A 20,768-nucleotide genomic window follows, 5' to 3' on the forward strand; every position below is an offset into this window, starting at 1 on the left:
AATGGAAGAAAGTTTATTTTTATACCTGTCACAAATACTGCAACTAATTACGGACAGCTGGTTGGTTGGAGTTTGATAGTGTTGCTAATAAGGGTTCTATCAAGACTATAATAGTAATTACTTGAAGAGAGAATTGCCGCTTTGATCACTCTCAAAGGACGAAACGAAACGTTGGTACGAGTATATTTACCTAAAGACGTAATAAAGCGACTATTGTTGGCTCATACTCGTACAATAGAATTCGTAAGCACATTTCGAGAAACTCATTCATTAGAACATTAAGGATCTAATAAAAGGATATAGGCAAAATTGTAGGAAGGTAGGGTTGAGTTTGAGTGGAGGTGCGTGAAAATACAGTTAGGTTTACAAAGTTTTGTGAGATTTAACGGTAATGAGTATAGTAATGTGTTTAGAAAAAGTTTGCTATTACTTTTTGCTTAGGATGGAGGAGAAAATGATGTTAGCATTATTTTTTCACCTGATTTCTTTATTTATATTTAATAACATATATTTTACCTCTACTTTATTATTATAATAATATAAATTTAAATATAAAAAAGAGGCTGGGATGCGACCCATACTGATAACTTTTCATCCCATCTGTCGATTTCTCTTGCTTAAGAAATAGTAGGTTTTCGTGTTGGGTTAAAATTACCAAAAACATTTTTCATAAAAAGAAATAGTTTAGTTTGAAAATAAAGTTTTGTTAAATAGATTTTTAGTCAAAAACAAGTTTTTACCAATTTTAGAAGCGTTTCTTAAATTTTTACAAATTGGATAAATGGATTTAATGTTAAAGATATCAAGAACCGAACATCAATTTTTACCAAATTTGCGTACTATGTTTTGTAAATTTAATTTTTTTTTTTTGAAAAAACCGACTGTTGGATTTTTATAAAAAATAAACAACTGAATATCGAAAACAATATTTTCTTTGAAATAAAAAAAGTTTAAAAACAATATTTTTAACTTCAATTAGGAAGTTATTGTAATGGGTCCGATTTGTCAAATTGAAAATTTTGACATTTCTTGACGTTTGAAGGTCCCTAGAATCCAAATGAAAAATTTTTAGAAAGATGTCTGTGCGTGCGTGTGTAAAAAATGTTCTCCCCGAACATTTTACGAATACAAAATGATTTTATTTCCACATCAATTTTATGCAAAGAAAAATAACGTTTTCAATATCTGGTAAAATTTTGAGAAGAATCGAATTAACAGTATTTTTTATACAAAACAAAAACCTAAAAAAATATTACTCAAAGTTGGGAAAAATTGATTTTCGACTCAAAAATCTTTTCAAAAACTTGAAATTATCGCTTTTAAATTATTTTAGCTTATAGAAAATATTATTTGTAACACTCAGAAAAGTATTGAGTAATATCGAATTGAAAATTTAACAAAAGTTCGTAAAAATTGATATTCGACATATGTTTGAGTACAAAAAGTAAAAACTTAAACAAAAAAATGAATAAAACTTTTTAAAAATTGATTTTCTACTAAAATATCTTTTCAAAACTTTGAGATATTGGCTTTAAACTACTTTATCCTTTAAATAATATTGTTGTCAACATTAAATAAAATTTTGAGACAAATCTAATTGACAGTTTTCTTACAAAAAATTAAAACCCAATACTAAAACTTGTTAAAAATTTACTTTTGACTCAAATAGCTTTTGAAAAACTAAAAATATTGTTTTGAAACTTTGTTTTATTTCTTTGATATTTTTTTTTGATATTCAGTAGTTTTTGTTTTAGTAATTTTTTTTCATAAAAAAATAAAATCTACGAAAAACAGTCCACAAATTTGGTAAAACTTGATGTTCGGTTCTTGATATCTCTCAAATTAAAATTGAAGAAATGCTACTTAAATTGGTAAAAATTGGTTTTCGACTAAAAATCTATTTATTTAACAAAACTAGATATTCAAACCAAACTATTTCCTTATATGAAAAATATTGTTTGTAATTTTAAAAGTCTTAAGAATGATTCAAGTGACAATTATTTTAACACAACACGAAAACCTTAAAACTTTTAAGCAAGACAAATCGACAGAAGGAATGGGAAGTGATCAGTGTGGGTCGCATCCCAGCCTCTTTTGTTTCATGCAAATGTTGACCTTGACTGCGCCTCAAATCGTCCGTCCAATGTTGTCTTCCAATTCGTCAATGGACGCGGGCTTGTGTGTATAGATATGAACTTTAGTATAGTCCCACAAAAAATAGTCTAAAGGCGTTAAATCGCACGATCTCGGCAGCCAATTGACCGGTTTCGAACGTGAAATAAAATGTTCACCGAACTTATTTCTCAATAGGTCCATTGTTGTGCGTGGTGTGTGGCATGTGGCAAGGTCGTGTTGAAACCACATGTCATTTAGTCAAGTTCTTGCATTTGGGCAAACAAAAGTTGGATATCATCTCACGATAGCGCTCACCACTCACAGTTACGTTACGATTCGCATCATATTCGAATAAGTACGGTCTAATGATGCCACCAGCCCATAAACTGAACCAAATTGTGACTTTTTCTGGATTCTGACTGATATTCACTCCAAAGTCGACAATTCTGCTTGTTTACGTACCCATTAAGCCAAAAATCAGCTTCGTCGCTGAACACAATTTTTCGTTAAAAAAGTGGATCTTCACCCAACTTTCCAAGAGCCTATTTACCAAAAATTGTACGTTGCTGTAAGTCGTTCGGCTTCAATTCTTGCACCAGATGTATTTTGAAAGGCATCACACCTAAATCCTTCTGCAAAATTTTCCACGTTGTTGAGTAACAGAGGCCCAATTGCTGCTAAGGGGGACGAATCGATAATTTATGATCATCAATAACACTGGCCGATACAGTTGCGATATTTTCTTCAATTCGCACTCTATATAAGCGTGTTGGTGGTTTCATGGTTTCGGCGAATAGCCGCTTCAGTGGGTCGATTAAATTGACCATAAAATGGAAGAAGTGCGCAATGAACTTTCTTAACAGAGCACGCATTTTGATAATAAAATTTAATATTTTGTAAGCGTTGTTCATTTTTAACACGATTCATTGGCAAATTACACTGGTTTACAGTGAAAAAGTATTCGGAATAATTTCAACTAATTTTGACTTGTCTTCCAATTCTAAATACATTCAATTCCTTCCTGTTGGAAGTTTATACCCGGAAAAGTTTACGACCTTTGCATGGGCACATATTTCCCCATTACAATAAAAGTATAGGGTTAATTGGAAACGAGCGTTGGAATTCCCCAAGATCTATCAATTAATTACTAAAATTCCGTATAAAAAGGTGCTTCACTTGGATGACTTTAGTTCGAATATTTTGATTTATTTCGTTCTTTGCAATTTCTTAGAAACAAATATTTCGCTAAAAAGCTAGACGTGATTTTATCCTAATTCCACTTGTTAATATTGATATTAAACTAAGATAGCTGGCATCTAATGGTAAATATATTGTGCTTTAGTGTTCTATTCTGTGTTTTTAAGTGTTAAAATAGATAATATGTATTTTATTGAAAAATGTCGCTAAAATATGTAAGTAATCAAGACAACTTTTGTTACATTTACGGTGGAGTGGTATTTTGTAAGCAAAGGTGTTCCCTATCGCCTACAGTAAAAGAAGCCTATTTCTACTATTTTAAACAAAGTATAAAACATCAAGTTTAAATCTGGGTTCCGTATTTCTGTTGCAATGCATGTGCGACAGGTTTGAGAAATTGGATGACTATAAGAAAACAATCATTTCGGTTCGCAGTACCAATGCAGTGGCGAAATCAACAAGTCGTGCAACGGATTGTTATTTTTGCCTCACCGCTCATGTTTTTGTGAGAGGCAAGGCAGTTTCAAAAAAAAAGAATACTACAGTGTATGCAAATGTGTATGCAGCGATCTTCACCCGATTCCATAAAGCTCTTACATTGACGAAGATGAAATAACATCTACACCTGCTTCACCAACAATTTCTTAAAGGTCAGAATACGAAATACCTGGCACATCATCACAGCCACACCTGATATCACAAGCTGAATTGAATGATCTTGCTAGGGACTTAGAATTACCCACGAACAAAGCAGAACTTCTAGGCTCGAGGTTGCAACAATGGAAGGGGTGTGGTTATAACGTGCGGTTCCGTACTCGACAAAAGGAGTTCCAGCGAGATTTTGAAATGGATGAAAGTTTAATTTTTTGCACTGATATCAGTGGTTGAATGGTAACTAACTCTAAGTTTAGCTTAAAAGCTGTGTTGCTACATAACTGAAATATTTTACCTTCAATTCCTATTGGTTACGCAGTTCATATGAAGGAGTCTTATGAAAATATAAAAAGCGTTCTGCTGCGGATTAAATATGAGGGGCACCAATGGCAAATCTGCGGGGATTGTATAGTCTTAACTCTGCTGCTGTAGTACCCGTGGCATGATGGTTAGTGCGATGGACTGTCATGTGAGAGGTCTTGGGTTCGATCTCTGCATATCCCACCTAAAGTTTTTTTCACGGGTACTGCCTCTTGCGAGGAATTGACAAATTCTCCAAGAGTAATTCTTGTCATGAAAAGTGCTTTCTCAAATTTGCCGTTCGGATTCGGCTTAAAACTGTAGGTCCCTTCCATCCCTGACTACAGTACTCGCACACAGGAATCGTCGAGAGTTGTCAGTCACTAGGCCCTAGATCTCAAACGGATTGTTGCCGCCACCCAATTTATTAACTTCCCATAGGAAGTTATTGTAATGGGTCCGATTTGTCAAATTGAAAATTTTGACATTTCTGGACGTTTCAAGGTCCCTGGAGTCGAAAAAAAAGATTTTTAGAAAGATGTCTGTGCGTGCGTGTGTACGTACGTTTGTACGTTTGTACGTCCGTACGTCCGTACGTTCGCGACGTTTCCATAGCTCAAGAACCAGAAAAGATATCGACTTCAAATAAATTTTGTTATACAGATAATAAGGCAAAAAGATGCAGAAAGGGCTCTCAAGAAAATTGCGAGGGTGGGTTTTTTACCATAGCAGTTTGAAAAAAAGGTGAACATTTTTCTTAACCCTAAATATCTTACGAACCAAAAACACTAGAGACTTGAATTAAATTTTATTTAATATATTGTAACATGATACCAAACAGGTATATTTTTTGAAAAAAATCAATATAACGGTTTTTTTTTTAAATCAATAAAACTGAAAAAAAATTTGTCACCTCCAAAATTTTACGACTAAAATATGATTTCATCTCTAAAATAATTTTGTGCAACGAAGAATAATTTTTTTGATATCTGATAAAATTTTGAGAAAAATATAATTGACAGTTTTCTTATAAAAAAATAAAAATCTAAAAAAAAAACACTCAAAGTTCGTAAAAATTGATTTTCGACTCGAATATCTTTTCAAAACTTTGAGATATTGGCTTTAATTTACTTTAATCTTTCAAAAAATCTTGTTATCAAAATTCAGTTAAAGTTTGAAAAAAATCGAATTGACAGTTTTTTTTACAAAAAATAAAAACCTAAAAAAAAATTATAAAAAAATTATAAAATCTACTTTCGACTCAAATAGCTTTGCAAAACTTAAAAATATTGGCTTCAAACTTATTTTATTTCACAGAAAATATTGTTTTCGATATTCAGTAATTTTAATATTAAAGGCCAAACAGTCCATTTTTTCATAAAAATGGACCCAGCCTCTTTTTTGTATTTAGATCGTGATTAGGCCCATAACCTGATGTTTTAAGATTCTGAACAGTAATAAATATTTATTTTCAATACATCAAACATATAAAATTCAGTACAATTTGGTAACTATAAAATAAACTAAGTATTTAAAAACAAAGTATCAAATCTCAACTTTCAACAGAACTAAAGACTTAAATTTTGCACAATTATACCTATATGTCAATTTATGTATGTATACCTGGTTAAACAACTCAACAAATAAGGTTTATATGTCCAAAAAAATATTCTCTGCTTCATCGTTCGTTTATATATCCTCTTGAATAATTGAGTCTTTAACTTCGTATGTTGTGTGAGTACAACATAATATTATGTATTACATATACTTATGCATAGAGTTAGAGGATTTAGCATTATATTTTGTCCTTGCTATGCATCTTTGCCACAAAATGTTCAAGATATCACTGTTAATTTAATACGTGCGTATTATACCTAAAACAAGATGTAATGTCAATGTTGCTCTGCATCTGATGAGCTAAAACTGGAACCTGAGTCCTTGGAGGCTGGATATATCAATTGAAAGTGGATTTAACTAAATCTTCAATTCAAATAACAAGCGTCTTTCATGTTCAGTTCTTAAGGATGTAGATTTGAAAGAAAATATTGAGATGGAGTTATGTATTATGTTTATAAATGTTCAATAAAAGATTTTGAATTTTTTGATGTTAATGCAAACATCCTTCAAAAAGAAGTTAAATTTGAATGTAGGTCAAAAACAAAATTGATTTATGGATATATGTATGTGTACATAATAAATTACCTATTTAATTAATTAGTCTACATGTATCCATCTACTTAACTGCGAACAAAACAAGCATGAGAAATGTACCTTTCCTTCCTCCTCTGGGTGAGTATGTACCTTGCCTCTTGACGACGACCTCATTTCAATATTTGATAAGTGCACACATTAATTGCCGCACTTAAGTGGAACTTAATGTCTTAAATCAATACAAGCGACTCTAGTACAACATGCAACTTCGCAATGCACATATAAGTACACAAAATCATATACTTATACATATTCTTAGGTTGGTTATACATAAGGTATACCATATACCTGGAATAAATGTCAGTTTTGACTGATTTAAAATGCCACTTGAAACTAGCGTTTACACAATCAAACCCCATCGCTATCAGAGGATGATGTGGATGCCATTGCCAGCATCAACATCATTCAACTAAGTTTTTCATAAATTTTTTATCATTCACATGACATCGAAAATAGATTCATTTCCTCTCTTGTGATGCTGCGATAGAGAAGCTGCTTTATCATGGTGGTATCCCATGAAACGACCACCGTTGCCTTCACTGACACCGCCACCGCAGCCGGAGCCGGCCACCCAACCCATCTCTCTATAACAACTATCAAAGCTGTTCCATAGCTCCTGCTGCAGCTCCTTGTCCCACAGATCATAGCATAGATAGTGTGGTTAAAAAGAAGCACACACTTTGTCTCATCAAGTATGCATGTGAGATAATCATTCGCTTGCGAATTCCTTGGAGTCGAGCATAATGAATCGTTTGGCACTAAAGCGACGTTAGAATTCCTAATATAATGTGGTATGTGTAATCTCTCTCAGTTCTTAGATTTATGTATGAGAGTACATCAGTATCAGTGTGAGTGTGAGTGTGAGTGGAAGATATCCTCGATATATATGATAGTGATAGTGAATCGAAAGGAAGTGGATTTAACACAAATCTTCTCAAAGAGTACGGTTCCAACATAAGCGCCATCATCATGAGGTATGTTTGGTATCCTTTGAATTTGGGTGAACCACTTATATGCTACTGTTCAGTGTACATATGTACACATGTTTGTATGGAAAGGTTTCGGAAATCAAGGACCTGCACTAAAATTTGTGTCGAACAAGCAAATGACTGGATACTTTGTAGGTACTATAATGTGGTACGTATTTAGACGACCTATGTTGCCTGCGGTGACAATTCAACGCCCAGTCATTAAAGCCTGTCCTAATAGTAATTGGAGCATACGCGGTTCTATGGAAGTACAAGTACTTGGATACATTATAACAAAACAGTACTGGACAAAATATTTTGCATAGAAATTAAATTATATTTTTAACGGAAAAATATTGGTGTTAAAATTAAAAAAAAACTTAAAATAGATACACCAAAACAAAACCACAAAAATATTAAAAGACATCGAATTAAATAGAAGCAAAACAATCAGTATAAATCTAGTAGTTATATAGGAAGCACATTTAGCACATAGAGGAAATATATTATCTAGAGTCCCGACCGGTACCCGTCCTACCTGAAACACCCTCAAATTCCATTCGAGGTGAACTCTCTCAAATTCGCTATCGGTGAATGTATGTACATATGTGAGTGGTGAAAAAAAGCAAAATGGCGATTACTCTAACAAAAAAATTATGGGATTTTTGTGACCTGTCAAAAATTACAATTCCCCAACTTCAATTTTACAAAATAAAAAAATGGATTTCAGATTTTAAGAGTACGTTTTTGTTAATGGTTTCGATATTTAATATAATTTGACCAGACCAAAACTCTTACAATGAAGAGAGTAAGGTAGGGTGGGGCACATTCGACAGATTTTCTGTAAATTCCTTATAACTTTTTTTAAAAATGCATTTTTAACGAGATTTTTGTTTTATTTGAAACTTTAACAATTTTACTCAAGAAATTCACAAGGCTTGAAGACTTTACTCGAACCTAGGAGTAAAAAAAGATATGTTAAACAACTACTTCAAAATGTCGAAAGTGCCCCGTAGGTGGGCTGTAAAAAATTGACAACTGTTCGGTTTTTACGGAAAAAATCTACATACAAATAAAATTCGTTCTCATTTTCAAATCGAGTTATCTGACCAACATAATATTTGGCAATTTGAGCGTCAAACTTGACCAAAACATAGTCGCCAATGTTAGGTTTAGTATCGCGCCTAATTTTATAATATCTTATATTTGATTCTTCAAAATCAGAAACTTCATCTTCTGAAACTGGTTCAACAGACTTATCTGAATCTGCAACACTAAACTCATCCGAATCTACGCTTTCAGCTTTTTTAAATTTTTTTTTCGATTTTCGTAATTAACTTTTTCTTATATGATTTTTTTCTTCTTGTTTACGCTTTAGTTCAATGATTCTGTTCTTTTCAGGGGTCTCAGTGTAGACTCTGGATTTTCCTTTATTTATTCTATTCATGGATTTTGGTGGGGGAATTGTTGGAACTGGCCTTATCTCATGGGGAGTGATTTGAACCGTTCTTATCTCTTGGCGAGTGGTTTGAATGTCTTCTTGTATAATTGGTCCTGGGGAAGACATACAGTGGAGGTCGAGCCCAACCAGCAGCATTAACAATCCCTACAACTGTAAAAAGAGTCCCCCTCTCTGCGGATCACACCTGGCTTACAGAGCGTTGCCCTTTTTCCCTTTTTCTGATATTACCTACATTTTAGTTTTGGGTCAACAATTTCAAAATATTGTTTTTAAAAGATTGTCTTACCTTTGGAAGTGCTAAGACCGTTGAAATACCAGTTTCATCCAAATTAAAAATACATTTAGGTTCAAATTGATGCTTTTCGTAGAGTCTTTTTAAATTTTTAAGGAATTCCTCCACCGAAGTTTAATTAAAGCCTCTTAATCTTGCTAAGCTTATATTTTCGGGTCTGCGCAAGGAAATATCAGGGTTTATTTTGAGAAGACCACGAACCCAATCGATACCAGCTTCTCTTTCGACCAACCATGAACTAGGAACTGTATTATTATTTTTTGTTGCATATTCAAAAACAAATATTCGAGCCATTGAATACGAAAAACCAAAAGTTTGAGCAAAACACCTTTTAAAGTAATCCACGAGTTCACGCTCCTGATATTTGTAAAACACTTGTTGGGTCGTATATTTGGAGTTGAATGTTGAACTGTGGTGGGAATCACTGGGTATTTAGATTCAGTTTCTTAAGTCTGGAAATAAGTATCGTACGTTTCAAGTCATATTTTCGGGCCTACAACTTGAATTGGGTACCTTTTAAACTTAAATATCGCATCTCAGCGCTGGTGTTGTTTTCTGCGTTTACAGCGGAGCCTAGGTAGACGAAGTCCTTGACTTCCTCAAAGTTACGTCCATCGATGGTGACATTTTGACCAAGACGTCGGTGTTGTATGTCCTTTCTTGACGACAGCATGTACTTTGTTTTGCCCTCATTAACCGTTAAACTCATTTTTGCCGCCTCTCCGACCATATCTTACAGATAAGTTAGTGCATGCTCGTAACCAAATTATCTCTAGCTGCTTTGAAGAGCTAGGCATTTACGACCTTTTTTCCTTTTGATAAGTCGGTGTTCCTCTCCACTTATGCTCGTAGCTGAGCAGCTCTCGTTTGCCTCCCGACATTACTTATCAAACCAGGGGTTTCTAGTAGGTGTCTGATTGAAACCTCGCTGGAAACCAATCACTACTACAATTCGCCAAATCATGTTTTAACTCAAGAAATCAAGTATGAGTTTGACGAAAGATTTAAAACACGTCCAACAGTAAAAAAAGGTAAATAATCAAACTAGGCAAACTGATTAATGACATTTGCTGGTTGTATTCCGCTAATCACAAAGAATAAAAAATATGAAAGAAATCGTACAACTATTATTATGAATCCTGAAAACAACGAGAGGTCCATGAACGAATCCAGTAACTCCAGAACGAAAACGTCATAAAAAAAAATGATTACAACAAAGGTCGATAAACGGTGAGGGATAAGATTTACAAAAAAAAACAAATTCCTTTAAAAATGTACCATGATAAAAATATTCAGAAAAATCATGGAAGAATCGGTAAATCACAGAAAAACAGCCACAGCAACAGATATTACAAATAAATTAAATTAATTCATTGAGAGCTGGAGCCTAGTAACTTACAAATCTTAATGATTTCAGGGTTGGAGAGGACCTATAGTTTTAAGCAAAACGGCTTATTTGGAAAGCAGGAAACATCTTTAGATGGCAAAGGCAGGGAAAGGCAGTCCCAGGCAAAATCTATGATGCCATGGGTACATCAGAAAATACAAAGTAAACAAAAATAGGCAAGTAAAAAATCAAAAATCTATCACAGAAATAAAGAACAAAAGCTTCAAATTATGTTGATATAATAGGAAAAATTACGAATTTTTTGTTACAAGGGCAATCATTTAAACTTAATTTACCAAGATGCTTCCGTTAGGCGATTGGACTTAGGATCCCGTTCGTTCCGAGAAAAAAGATCTACGAGTATTTGTGCCGTGTGACTTTTGAAAGCACACGATGTATGGTGCAATCATTTTGAAACAGCGGTTGAAGAAAAGGCGAAAATAGTTGTGCTTTAAATATAATACCAGCTATCAACAAACAAAAAACACCTATCCACCAAATTGAACAAAAATTTACTATTCATAGGAGTATCTAGGAAAAAGTTAAGAGTTCATCTACCCTTTTGAGAGTTTCTAAAACTATATTGGGTAATGGTTTCAGGTTTAAAGGCTGAAATATAACTTTGAAATAATCTTTACTTATTTCTTTTGGTTTTAAACCATAATTTAAGAGTTTTGGAAATAATAAATGCAACAACTTGTTTAGCAATAAATAAATCGGGTACTATGAAAAGTGATTTCTTAAATTAGTTGTTTGAATTCGGCATAAAAACTGTAATTGACTCTCATATAGAAATAGTTCTTAACCGATTGTTGGTTTAACTAATTTATTCATTTATTTATAGTATAAAACCATGATTATTCTCAAAATATGGCAAATTAAGGAATTTGGAATCCACGAGGTCTGAAAGCGCCACAGGAAAAGAAAAATTTTGTTGCAAAATTACTTTTGTTTGGGAATAGACTAATTTTGAAAAAAAACCGCAATTCACCAAATTTGTCACGATTGTCTGACAAATCTGTATTTCATTAAAGCTTTACAAGTGACAAATGATCGGAAGAACACAATGACCAATTTGTGATGCCCATTTTCATATGCATACTCACCTAAATATGGAATCAAACCTTTGCATTTTGTTTCAATTTTCATCGATTCTCGACCAGTTTTTTCGATGTTATGAGAAACAGAAGGGTGACACTCTTTCAATTCTAAAATGTCACAGTTTATAAAATGGTATTTTATTATTAAAAAGTGAATTGCATAAAACATACAAAAAAACGAGAGTTTCAAATTGAATAACATTCTCAACTCAATACAAGTCTACCGAAGCAGCTTTTAGAAAATAAAGATATTTTATTCACAAAATCACTAGGAACATTTGAACGAAACTGAGTTTGCTTTAGTAGAATTGGAAGCATACATTTGTCGAAAAATTATTGACAATTGTAAAGAAATATTTCACAATTCATTACTTACTTACTTACTTAAGGTGGCGCTACAGTCCGGGGCGGACCTGGGCCTCAACCAACAAGCGTCTCCAGCCAGCTCGGTCCCTAGCTAGCTGTCTCCAGTTTCGCACGCCAAGTTGGTTGAGGTCCTCTCCCACCTGGGTGCGCCACCTGAGTCGCGGTCTTCCTCTACTGCGCCGTCCCTCGGGATTGGATTTGAAGACCTTCCGGGCTGGAGCGTTGATGTCCATCCGCTCTACATGACCTAGCCATCTAAGCCGTTGGACTTTGATTCTGCTAACTAGGTCAGTGTCGCTGTACAGCCCGTACAGCTCGTCGTTATATCTTCTCCTCCATTCTCCATCTATGCGTACGGGACCAAAAATCGCCCGAAGAATTTTTCTCTCGAAGCATCCTAAGACGCTCTCATCTTTCTTTGACAGGGTCCAGGCCTCAGCGCCATAAATGAGAACCGGGATGATGAGTGTCTTATAGATGGTGATTTTACATGCTCGAGAGAGGACTTTACTTCTCAATTGCCTTCTAAGTCCAAAGGAGCAGCGATTTGCAAGAGTTATTCTTCGTTTGATTTCAGCGCTGGTGTCGTTGTCTGCATTAATAGCGGTGCCTAGGTAGACAAAGTCCTTAACTACCTCAAAGTTATAGCTGTCCATGCTGACGTTTTGTCCATGACGTCGTCGTTCAGTGTCCTTTTTTGATGACAGCATATACTTGATCTTGCCCTCATTGACCACTAAACCCATTTTCTTCGCTTCCGTCGCAATGCTCAAAAACGCTCCACTGACATCACGCTTTGATCTTCCAATTATGTCAATATCATCTGCGTATCCGAGTAATTGGATGGATCTTTGGAAGATTGTGCCTCTAGTGTTGACGGTTGAGTTTTGCACAATTCTTTCCAGAACGATGTTGAAGAAGTCGCATGACAGTGCATCGCCTTGTCTAAAACCTTTTTTGACATCAAATGCATCGGTAAGATCTTTTCCGACCTTGATAGAGCAGCGTGCATTCTCCATCGTCATTCTGCACAAACGGTGCAGTTTGACAGGGATGCCAAAACTAGACATTGCTCGGTAGAGCTCTTCCCTATAGATGCTGTCATACGCGGCTTTAAAATCGATAAAGAGATGGTGGGTATCGATTTGAAGCTCCTGGGTTTTTTCCAAGATCTGCAGTAGTGTAAATATTTGGTCGATAGTGGACTTTCCTGGTCTGAAGCCACACTGATAAGGACCAATCAGGTTGTTGACGAATGGCTTCAGACTTTCACATAATACGGCAGAGAGGATCTTATACGCAATGTTAAGAAGACTGATGCCTCTGTAGTTGGCGCAGTTTAGAGGGTCTCCTTTCTTATGTATCGGGCACACTATGCTGAGATTCCACTCATCGGGCATGCTTTCTTCCGACCATATTTTGCAGATGAGTTGGTGCATGCTCCCTACCAAGTCATCGCCTGCTGCTTTGAATAGTTCGGCGGTGATGCCGTCAGCTCCAGCAGCTTTGTTTGACTTAAGTTTAGATATAGCTATCTTCACTTCGTCAAGGTCGGGTAGGCGGAATTGTTGATCTGCGTCGCCGAGGTTGAGTGGTTCTATCTCCCTTATAGCGGAATTCGGTTCGTCATCGCCGTTATATAATTTGGAGAAGTGATCTTTCCATATTCTCAACATCGACTGCGGTTCTACTACAATGTTCCCCTGATCGTCTTTACAGGCTTCGGTTCGTGGCTGGTACCCTTGGGAGGTTTTTTTTACCTTTTGGTAAAATTTACGAACCTCATTCCTGTTGTGACATCCCTCTATCTCCTCGATCGCGCGCTTCTCATGCTCTCTTTTTTTCCGTCTAAGAAGCCGGTGTTCCTCTCTCCTCTTCTGCTCGTAGAGCTCGCGAGCAGCTCTCGTCCTTTTGTGCAGCGCCGTTTTGTATGCCTCTTGTTTCGCTGCGTGAGCTTGCCGGCATTCGTCGTCAAACCAGGGGTTTCGCTGTGGTGGCCGTGTGAAACCTAGCACCTCAGAGGTGGCATCTCTGATGGCTGCAAGGCAATGTTGCCACTGGTTTTCAATGCTTAATGCAGGAAGCATAGGACTCCTAAGGAGGTTATTAGAGACTCGATCGGAAAAGGACATGGCAGTCTCTTGCGATTGTAGCCATCTAACGTCGAATCTTCTCACAGTACTTCCTTGTTTTGGCTTGGATCGGGATATCCGTAGCCGTACCTTGGCTACAACGAGGTAGTGGTCCGAGTCAATGTTAGCCTCTCGGAATGTTCGGATATTCTGGATACTGGAGAAGTGTCGTCCGTCGATCGCAATGTGGTCAATCTGGTTGACGGTTGATTGATCAGGAGATTTCCATGTCCCCTTGTGGATATTAAGATGCGTGAACTGCGTACTAGCTACCAGAGCGTCTCGCCCCGCAGCGAAATCGACCAGCCTGAATCCGTTGTCGGAGGTAGTGTCGTGCAGGCTGTATCTCCCGATTATGCCACCAAAGATGTCTTCTCTTTCTAGCTAGGCATTAAAATCTCCTAAGACAATTTTAATGTCATAGCCAGGGCACTGCTCATATGTCTTGTCCAAGAGCTCGAAGAACATATCTTTGGTGTCTTCATCTTTCTAATCTGTTGGGGCATGCGCGCATATTAGGCTTATGTTGGCGAATTTAGCCATGATGCGGATTGTCGTGATGCGCTAGCTCACATTGTTGAAACTCAAGACTTTTTGCCTGAGCCTAGTTCCAACAACAAATCCACACCCAAATAGACGCTGTCTTTGTTCTCGGTAGCAGTCGCCGTAGTAGATATCGCAGTCTTTTAGTTTGCGTTTACCCGGTCCATCCCATCGCACTTCTTGGATGGCTGTAATATCTGCCTTGCAGCAGTTTAGGGCTTCCGGTAATTGTTCGGCTGCACGTGGTCTGTTAAGGGACCTAACATTCCACGTACATATCCGAAGTTCGTTGTCCTTATTTCGTTTGCGTGGGTTGTCAACAGTGAATCCGTCCGTATCCGAGGCTTGTTGTTGCTTCGAAACTATAATGTTTTTACGTGGCCAGGAAGTCACCCCGACGGCACAACCCCCAACCTGGAGGGCCAGATCCTTAGTATAACTCCAAGGAAGGGGAGCCGGATGAACCGCTCCTTATAGGCCTGGGCTCCGAATATGTCGAAGAAGCCCTATAAGGTGTTCACTAAGTAGTTCGACCTTACTGGAACTGTAGACGCCACCGTTGATTCTATCTCGAGAATTCGTCCGCTGCCGCCTGGATAAGGAGAGGTGCCTTAGTGGAAACACCTCTCCCCCCCTCTCTCGTTTGCTGCCCCCAACAACTTTCCACTGGGGTTGGAACCCAATCTCCAGTTGAGGTACTAGGCACCCGATGTTCACCGCGGGGAGGTGAGAGTAGGAGTTGATAGACAGAGGTGGGTTTTGACAAAAACCTGTGGACGCTTGTGTCCTCTTGAATGCACATGTCTACCATTGGAACACTAAACCCATCTTCTTCGCTTCAGTCGCAATGCTCAAAAACGCTCCACTGACATAACGCTTTGATCTTCCAATTATGTCAATATCATCTGCGTATCCGAGTAATTGGATGGATCTTTGGAAGATTGTGCCTCTAGTGTTGCCGGTTGAGTTTTGCACAATTCTTTCCAGAACGATGTTGAAGAAGTCGTATGACAGTGCATCGCCTTGTCTAAAACCTTTTTTGACATCAAATGAATCGGTAAAATCTTTTCCGACCATGATAGAGCAGCGTGCATTCTCCATCGTCATTCTGCACAAACAAATAAGTTTGACAGGGATGCCAAAACTAGACATTGCTTTGTAGAGATCTTCCCTATAGATGCTGTCATACGCGGCTTTAAAATCGATATAGAGATGGTAGGTATCGATTTGAAGCTCCTGGGTTTTTGTCACAATTCATTGTCATGATGACAGTTTCTGGGTATTTTTCTGCAACTCTACAAAATCTACAAATTGTTTATGGAAAAGATTATGACAATTGTCAAGTTGTAAATTAACCATTTGTCACTTGCTTCCATTGTCAATGTTTATGAAATAAGTTCTGGATAAAAAGCATACAAATGAAGACTGTTTCTGGGCTCATTCCAAAGATCTTGTCTCACACCAAGAGTCCTAACCTAATTCATCGGGGCCCTGATAATGTAAAATAAGGCAACAAAGGAATGTATTCACTGATCGCTGAATATTGTTTTCTAAAATTGACACTCATAGTGTTAACAGCACTGTGTATTTGTGTATGTGGGTTTCGTCCAGGAAAGTACATCCTTTCACAAGATAATAGTTTTCTTTTGCACTCTTGGTTGGTATTCAAGTAATTATTTATAAAAGACTTCAGAGTAGGTGTATCCATAGAAGCTCCAGCCACATTAGAGTTGAATCATCGTCATCATCATCAAAGGACCCCTGCGGTCGCTATTACGTGTGTAAGCAAGGACTAAGGACCAAGTGAACATATAGCGCGAAAGTTTTATACATTAACTTAACATAATGGCGGCTGGCGTGGCGGGTGGAGTGGAGTGGAATGGATAGGTTCCTAGTATTCCTTTCAAGAGTTTATATATACGAGAGAAGTTGATAAAATATCCTGTCACACATGCTCAGCTCATCCATTTTATGTGCACTGTAACTGTAAGATAACAGATATATGCTTTAGACCATACTGTGTGGAACAATGGTCCCTCATATCCTCCCGCAAATGCTTATGCTTATCCACAAGGATATAGTTATATTTTTGCAGGACTATGAAATGTACATATGTCTCCCAGTTGTGCAGCAATTCACATTTTTCGTCATCCTTTTACACACACATAAATATAAATATATATTCTTTTGTGTCAGTCAGTCTTTCATTCAGCAATGGAATTCCGTGTTCTTTTGTATGATATCGCCATATTATTTGTGATATTTAAAAATTAATTAAATGTGCCAGAAACAACAAGGACAATACAGTACAGATGCACCCCTCCCACAATTGTTCATCCTTCTATAAGCATTATAAGAATGAATATCCTACTTGTACACACATGAAAATATCCGTTATTGTCAGTCTTATAGCGCGCAAGGCGCACTGGTGACAAAGAACCGTTTGTTGTATAGGGAATAATATGTCAGTGGCAGCGTTGGGCTGAGCGGGTTGTACCAATAACGAAGAGTCCTGGGTGAAGTTGTGGGTTTTTGAATGTTTTTTTTATTTTAAGTTGTGTAAGGTTTACAATTGAAAGTTATTTATTCGTAAATGTCAAAATTTAACTATAACATTTTACGTAAATATGGTGTATAACAAGAACTGTCAAAATGTGAAAACTCATGTTGAAGTGCAGACGCAGAGCAATATGGGAAATTAAAGAAGAGTGAAGTTCATAACGCCTCGAAGAGCGAGTCGAGTAATATATGCTATACCATATTATTATTATGCATATTTATATTTTATGCCATACATAGCATAACAACATGCCTACTCAGAAACATAATTGCTCAATGATAAGTTGGAATTTTCGAGAAATATGCTGCTAGCATATCAGCATTCAGAGACAATGGATATTATACAACGCAACGTACAACGACTACGGGAGACGGTACGAGCACATATCTGCGGATATTAAAATGTCACGTTGACATGTCAAACAGGAAATTATCTCAGGCTTTGAGAAATGGAAAATTATATTCAAATATTTATTTACATACCTTTGTTGCATATGCATACGCCTGTGTACAAATTATCAAATACATATGTTTACAAATATGAAATATCTGTAGAAATATTTGTAAGAGGATGGAAACAAGATGATATGTGAACAATTATTTTAAAATTATTCTGTTACCTAAGTAATTTAATTTAAGAAATAGTTTAAGAACTCGAAAATTGCGTGGAATCCCAAAATTCATGATAAGTTATGATATTCCAATAATACGCTGATAAGGTGGAACTTGATTCCTAGAAGAATTCTGGTAACCTTGCAGGTCGAGAACATAAAATAGAGGAATATACACTTAAACATCCAGACGTTTTAAATGCTTTCAGGATTGGACCAAATTTTCCAATTACGGAAACTATTATGGCAGCTTCAGCTTTATAATTGACTCGACAACCCTCATACGGTCATTTAATCCTTCAACAATTGTTCATCTTTGTAGCTTAAGCGTTTTAACACCAATTTTGACTTCAATAGAATATTCTACATTATATAGAATTTTACTTTCTGACAACTTTCTGCCTGTCAACTTAAATTTATACAGCTTATTATTTGATACAGTATTTGCTTCATGAATTTGCCATCCCAATACTAACAACCACAGCAGCAAATCTAACTTTCTAACATTTTTTGTTTTTTATTGTTCATTTTTTATTTTCCCTTTCTTTTTCCTTATTCAATGTATTTTTTTTTATTTTTTTTTTGTAATTATTTTTTAAACCCTAAAAATATAAAACATGTATGTAATCCGGTCAAAGCTTAAAACCCCATCCCAACTACAGACTATCAAGTGCTGATTGAAGCTACCAAAACTGCTTCTGCTGCTTCGCCCCATCAATTCGGTCCCTGGGTACTGAACCCAAGGAGCTCTTCTCTGCCTTGTGCCATGACTTCCCGATTGTACACGAGTCGCCTATCCACGGTTCGTCGTCTGAGGTGGTATATTATCGGAACTGCCAATCTATCCTGTATCAGACCGCATTTGTCTAGGAATGTCTCTGGTGGAATAAAGCCGCTCAAGCGTGCACTTTCAAAATACTCGTCGTTCGGATAGAACGCCCCGAAAATTAAATTATAAACATAGTTCTTGCCATGTGACCTCGAACGAGTTTTATCACAAATTTTGTCAATTCTGTTGATTCGAGCCCCGTTGTATAGGACCTCGTTGGAATAGTAATGCAACGCAGGAAGATTCAGCTGTTCGATATAAGCCGATACAGCGTCTCGTGAACACTGTCGCTTGAACACACGAAACTTCTCCATCTGGTAAGGGGCAACGTTGAACCACACAGGACAACTATAAACGATCATTGGCCGTATAAGGGCCATGTAGCAAATTACCTTCACTCTGGTGAAGGTAATTTGCTACAGCCTTTTCGTCAGAGCGAAGGCTTCTCTGGCCCTGGTCAGAGCAGCATTTATATGTCTGTATAATATAAATACTGATCTAACCAGATACCGAGGTACTTCAATACACTTTTGCTCGCTAATGGCTGCCCGTGAAGATCAACGATGACCATCTTGAGCCAATATCAATCATTGCCCTAGTCAACGGAGTTCGGAACAAAATTGTCTCCGACTTCTGGACATTTATTTTCAGTTTAGAGAATTCTAATAACCTCAACCTTTCGGGCCGTTCTGTACGCATTTAGATCGTCGGCGTACGCAATTGCCTTTGTAAGACTACCTATCAGATCGCTGGTGTAAATGCTGAAGAGAATCGGTGCACTCACCACTCCCTGTTGAAGACCATTTTTAATTGAGAATGTTGTGGTAAAGTTACATTGCCACTTTTGACAACAAACTTTCTATCGTTAAGCATATCATAAGGTATATACAACAATGGCTTGCTTATGCCAAGTCTGCTGAGTTTAAGGTAAAGACCCTCTAACCATACGGTGTCAAAGGCCTTTTCCAAATCAACCAGAACAGCACCTGTGCATTGTTGTTTTGATTTATTCCATTGGATATCAGAAACGAGTTTAGACGCAGCATGAACTGTGTGATGACCCGCCTTGAACCCGAACTGTTTATCCGGAATTATTTTCTTGTCCGCAGCCCACTTAGTCAGAGCTCTATTGATTATTTTTGAAAACTTTGCTGATGATCGGAAGAAGACTTATCGACCGAAGATTTGACGAGTTAGAGTTGTCCTTTCCTTTTTTTGTAGAGGATGAACCACAGCGGTCTTCCAATGCACTGAATAATATTCATTCCCCAGCTTGCACTCTTTCTTAATATGGGTTTCTAAGCAACTGACGCAACTGCATATCGCAGTTGGCTTCGGCATGGCCAAACCTCTGGCACTTCGTACACTGTAAAATGTCATCGTGCCTTTTTAATGTGTCCCAGTGTACGGATTGATAGTCGAGGCGTTTGATTTCCCTCACACTCTCAAAACTACTTTGGGCCATAATGTTCCGGGGAACATTGGCAGCCTATAACCCCCTCGCCTGGACTTCACTGTAGTGAAAGGCTTGACCCCGATAAAATCGGATCATCAGCGGCTTTTACACGGAGCTCAGCTAAGAGCGCCTCAGGTTCCATCAAGGAACTTATGCCCTTCAGTAGGACCGTTATACATTTTTGACCACGAGGCGTGCAACTGAAGAACTCATCGGTGGCCAGCTTAGGCTCCCTTTAAGTAAGAATATCGCTTTTCTTTTTCATTTATTATGTTTATAACAAAATTGCCCATAGTGGCCGACTTACATACCTGTTTTAAGTCCTGTAGGTCAACCCGGTAGGTCTTAATTGGTAGAACCTTCTCCTTCTTGGGCTGTTTCTGTTGCTGTGATTTCTGCTGCTGCTGTTTCTGCTGCTCTTGTTGCTGCTGCATTGATTTAGTTTAGGTCGATATGGGGCATCAGAAGTTGGGATTGTCATTTCTGATGGCGTCTTTTTAGTTTGCTCCGCTCCTGTGTTTTTGACAGCGGGCTTGGCTTGTGGTTGTTGTTGCTGTTGTTTTTTGCTACTGTTGCCTTTGAGCTG

Source organism: Eupeodes corollae, chromosome 1, assembly GCF_945859685.1.
Source record: "Eupeodes corollae chromosome 1, idEupCoro1.1, whole genome shotgun sequence".
NCBI lineage: Eukaryota > Metazoa > Arthropoda > Insecta > Diptera > Syrphidae > Eupeodes > Eupeodes corollae.